Here is a 6000-nt window from a genome sequence, read left to right on the forward strand (position 1 = left end):
AGTAGGAAGGAGGAGTGAGGGAGAGAGTAGGAAGATGGAGGAGAAAAGGAGGGAGGGGAGGGAGAGAGTGGGTGGACGGGGGGGAGAGGGAAGGCAAGGGAGAGAGAGAATGGGAGCATTTGACAGACAGATGGGGAGGGAGGAAGGGAGGAAGGGAGGAAGGGAGAAACTAGGGAGGGAGACAGGGAGTGAGGGGGTGATGTCAGAATGAAGGGGAGGGAGGGAAGGCTGGAGGAAAGGTGAGGAGAGAGGGAGTGAAGGAGGGAAAATGGAAACAAACAAGACCGAGTGAGGGAGGGATGGAAGGAGAGAGAGAGAGAGAGAGAGAGAGAGAGAGAGAAACAGAAACAGAAACAGAAACAGAAGTAAGAGAGGAAAAGAAGTGCCAGAGATATAGACATGAAAAGGAGGGAAAGAAGAGTGAAGGAAGAAAGAAATACAAGGAGTGAAGGAAAGCACAGAAAGAGTGAGAAGGAAGGAAGAGGAAAGGAGGGAAGAGAGAGGGAAGGAGGAGGAAAGAAGGAAAGAAGGACAAGAGGGGGTGTAAGAGAGAGACAGTGACCCCCTCCCCCCTCTCCCTTATAATCTCCAATCCTCATTATCATTTGCATTTCATTTTAAAAGAATCGTATAAAGAGAGCAACATCCACCCCCTCCAGCTGGACTAAGGGCTGAGCTTATGGCTTTTCCCTGTAATCTTGAGGTTAGGTCAGGTTAGGTTAGGTTAGGTTAGGTCAGGTTAGGTCAGGTTAGGTTAGGTTAGGTTAGGTTAGGTTAGGCTGGGTTAGGTTAGGTTAAGTTAGGTTAGGTTAGGTTTGGTTAGGTTAGGTTAGGTTAGGTTAAGTTAGGTTAGGTTAGGTCAGGTTAGGTTAGATTAGGTTAGGTTAGATTTGTTTAGGTTTGGTTGGGTTACGTTAGTTAGGTCAAGGTAATTCGTCTGACTGCACTCAAAAACGAATTCCTTTGTATCAACTTTATTCCAAACTTGATCAAAGTTGACCTAGTTAATTTTCCCCTCTGGCCTTGACCTTTGACCTGTCGTTCTCAATATCGAATCTTTTCATCTTTGCCTGACCTTCAACCCTTCCACTAAGTTTGGTCCACATAGTCTAAACTGTGGTGGTATGGTAGGGAGGTGTGGTGGTGTGGTAGGGAGGTTTAATGGTGTGGTAAGGAGGTGCAGTGGGGAGGTGTGGTGGTTTGGTGGTGTGGTAGGGAGGTATGGTGGTGTGGTAAGGAGGTGCAGTGGTGTGGTAGAGAGATGTGGTGATGTGGTAGAGGTGTGGTTGTGTGGTAAGGAGGTGTGGTGGTGTGGTAGGGAGGTTTAGTGGTGTGGTAGGGAACTACAGCAGTGTGGTACAGATGTGGTGTGGCAGGGAAATGTAGCAGTGTGGTAGGGAAGTGTGGTAGTTGGGAGTAGGTGTGGTGGTGTGGTGGTAGGGGCCTAAAAATAACGATGGAAGGTGGCAGGGAGGCAGCAACAGGGACAGCATCACACCCAGCCTTCCCCTGCTTCCTATACACACTCATACACACATTCTTACATTTATACACACTCATACACACATTCATACATTTATACACACTCATAGACACATTCATACATTTATACACACTCATAGACACATTCATACATTTATCCACACTCATACACACATTCATACATTTATACACACTCATAGACACATTCATACATTTATACACACTCATACACACATTCATACATTTATACACACTCATACACACATTCATACACACTCATACACACATTCATACATTTATACACACTCATACACACATTCATACATTTATACACACTCATACACACATTCATACATTTATATACACTCATACACACATTCATACATTTATACATACTCATACACACATTCATACATTTATACACACTCATACACACATTCATACATTTATACACACTCATACACACATTCATACATTTATACACACTCATACACACATTCATACATTTATACACACACACACACACACACATTTATACACACACATACACACATTCATACACTTATACACACACATACACACATTCATACACTTATACACACACATACACACATTCATACACTTATACACACACATACACACATTCATACACTTATACACACCTACATTCATTTGGTACAACACCCTACTCACACCCACTTAATAAATACAGGGATATTTTGACAGTTCTCACCCTGCCTCTCATACACTTATTCACACACACACACACACACACACACACACACACACACACACACACACACACACACTCTACCTCTCATACACACACACACACACACACACACACACACACACACACACACACACTCTACCTCTCACACACATTCACGTACTGAACATCCATACACATATCGACACACCCACATGCATATAAACATTCCATCCATTCATCACCCAATTCTTTCTTGTCCCAACAGAAGCGTAGGGACCTGGGGCTAGGCTGCTTAGTCCGGACATTTAAGGCAAGGGTGACCGCCTCATTCGCCCCTGAGTGGCAATATGCGTGCAATAAACCCCAACCACTCAGATACAAACCCATACAGGCTCAGTCTCTGTTATCACATATATTTCTAATTTATTTACAGATTAATTATCCCCACACCATGCTCCAGAATATATATCAAATTTTCCTTTCTAATGCTGGGACCAGTTAATCAATATGTGAGACTGTCTCGCTGGAAGTGGCTGGGGCACATATACAGAAAAGAAGGCAGTTTAGTACAGGATGTGCCAGAGGGGACTGCTAGAGGAAGAAGAGGTAGAGGTAGGCCGAGGGAATGGTTGGGGCACATATACAGAAAAGAACGCAGTTTAGTACAGGATGTGCCAGAGTGGACTGCTAGAGGAAGAAGAGGTAGAGGTAGGCCAAGGGAAACCTGGTTGAGGACAATGAAAAAAGAAGCAGGAGAGGAGTGTTGGTGGGACCTGAAGGAGATGGCAAGAGACAAATATTGGTGGAGAGAGTTCATCGAGGCCCTATGCATCCCGTGGGGTGTCACAGGAAATGATTGACTGATTGACTGAATGCGTTTTGACACCTTTTCGTAATATCAGTTACAGGAAAATAACGGGAAATAATTTTGTAATGAACTCTCTCTCCCTCATAAAAAAGATATCGTAACCCCTTCACCCAGAGAATGCTGTCTTTATACTTCCTTCCTTCTAATGATTTTTTTTTTTTTTTAGCTCATGGGAGAGAGAAATTAGTGAGTGGGTTAGTGAAGGTTATATATACATCTGCGCCGCCTCCCACCCATCCAAAAAAAATCTCTATCATCATCATTATCGCTATTATCCTCATTATCATTATCTTTATCGTCATCGTTATCATCGCATCATTACACTTATCATCATCATCATTATCATTGTATCATTACACTTATCATCATCATCGTCATCATTATCGTTATTACCATCATTATCATTACATATACCATCATCAACGTCACCATTATTGTTATTATCATCATTATCATTACCTTTATCGTCATTATCATCATCGTTATCGTTACTATTATCATGACAATCATCATCATCATCCCACAGACCTCTTTTCACACGGAAGGATCGGGTGAGTAAGGATCTAGAAAGCAAGAAAGTTAAATGAAAGTCTGATCCTATTAATTGTGTTAGACCGTAAAAGTATTCGCCTATCAGGTATGCGAAATTGCAGCAGTAAATCATTAACCTGGGGGGCATTGTTGGAGGTATGCTTTCTCTGAGTTCTTTCTAGTTGCTGTTGTGGCCCGTGTTCAACTGAAATATACACCCAGTATTAAGTCTCCCTTCTCCTACAGTCCACCATCTTGTTTTCGGGGGATAGGGATGTAGTTGGGGGACATTTGTATAGCCAGGCAGTGGATCAGCCTGGTTATATCAGTGCCACCAAGTGAAGGCGTCTCGGAAGGGGTTTGAGGCAGCTTACATAAAAGAGGAGTATACGTGATGTGAATGAATCTATCGTTAATATATGTAAGGGATTTACTGCTTAACTTTCCTGTTAACTCTGTCACCCTCAGTATGTCACTGTCACCCTCAGTATGTCATTTATTCACTCTCCTGGAGAATATACAGGGTGACCCATACACTACACAGCCCATTTTTCGTATTCTGGGGACGGCTCAAGGTGGCATTACTACACTCTTTCTTTCCTTAACTTGGCCTAGATTTTCTTCCTCTTAAAATTCACGTAGGTCAGCGATACGAAAAAAAAAAAAATACTATGGCTCTACATCTTTTCCATAGAATCTTTTGTTACTAGGATCATCAACTGGTATTAATCCCTTGTTAAAATTTATCATTTAAGGTGGAGAGACGAGAACCATAAGGCAGAAGGGATTACTAAAGTCCTAATCTAATCTAAATCAATCTAACGTTGCCTAGAAAAAAATATACTGTCCTAGGAATGAACGGGTTAGAATGACAAACAGAGAAGTGGATGTATGTTAATGATAGGTGTTTTTTAGAGGGAAATGACAACAAACAAACACGCTCCTGATTTACTGTTTTATTTTCCTGTTCAGGGGGCCAAGACATGACGCAAGCACCAACCCCTTCAGGCCGAGAACGTCTTGTAAGGTGTTTATGCTGTGCTGAAGGGTTATAAATTTTTTTCTCTTTTCTTCTCTCTCTCTCTCTCTCTCTCTCTCTCTCTCTCTCACACACACACACACACACACACACACACACACACACACACACACACACACACACACACACACACACACACACACAAGCTGTCTCACCTTTGTTCAGAGGCTGAGACGCATAAAATAACACCTTCCTCTCTTCTCCTTTCCTCTCCTCTTGCTCTCTTTTCCTCTCTTTTTCTCTCCTCTTCCTCTCCTCGCCTCTCCTCCCATTTCCTCTCCTTCCTCTCTTTTCCTCTCCTCTCCTCTCCTCTTCCTCTCCTCCATCATTCTTTTTCTCAGTTTCCTCTCTTCTCGTTCTCTTCTGCACTCTTTCTCTTCTACTTCCCTTAACTCCCCTTTTTCTCCTCCCCCCCTCTCTCTCTCTCATTTATTCCTCCACATCTCCCCACCTCCTTTTCTCCTCTCCCCACTCCATCTCACCCCCCTCTTTTCCATCCCTTTTTCCTCTCTCCCCCCCTCTCCCTCTCCCTCTCTCTCTCCTCCCTCTTCTCCCCCACTCCTTCTCCCTTCCCCCACTCCATCACTACCCTCCCCACTCTCTGCAATCACCCCATTCAGATCCAATTTATTATATTTAAATTAGCGACAAAATTGTGTGGATTGTAGTCTATTGAAGCCGTGTTGCACGATTGCAGAGACGGATGGTGGTTGTGTTGGTTGTGTTGCAGCTTTGTTATGGTGTTGAGAGAGAGAGAGAGAGAGAGAGAGAGAGGGAGGGAGGGAGGGAGGGGGGAGAGGGAAGAGAATAGTAAGAGAGAGAGAAGGAAAGAAAAAGAAGAAGAATGGAGTGAGAGGGAGGAATGAGATAGGGTCAGAGAGAGAGAGAGAGAGAGAGAGAGAGAGAGAGAGAGAGAGAGAGAGAGAGAGGGAGGGAGGGAGGGGAGAGGGGGAAGAGTAAGGGATAGAGAGAAGGAAAGATAAAGAAGAAGAATGGAGTGAGAGGGAGGAATGAGGTAGGGTCAGAGAGAGAGAGAGAGAGAGAGAGAGAGGAAACAATAAACCCGCTGTACATAACGTTAATGAGGAGGGGGAGACAGGAAATGGGGGGGAGGGGTTGGAGGGAGGGAGGAAAGGGGATGGAGGGAGATTTGGAGGCATAGAAGGAGAGATGGAGGGAAAAGTAGAGGCACGGAGAGAGAGGGAGGGAGGGGAGGGAGGAGAGAGAAGAGAGACTGGAAGAAAGAGAATGGAAAAGGGAGGAAGAGAAGAGGGAGGGAGTGGAGAGGAAGAGAGGAGGGAGGAAAGGACAGAAGAAAGCTGTTAAAGAAGAAAGATAGGGAGGAAATTGGTGAGAGGTAGGAGAGAG

The sequence above is a fragment of the Coenobita brevimanus genome, chromosome 106 (genome assembly GCF_032717465.1).
Source record: "Coenobita brevimanus isolate Jiangsu-jjx chromosome 106, ASM3271746v2, whole genome shotgun sequence".
Classification (NCBI taxonomy): Eukaryota; Metazoa; Arthropoda; class Malacostraca; order Decapoda; family Coenobitidae; genus Coenobita; species Coenobita brevimanus.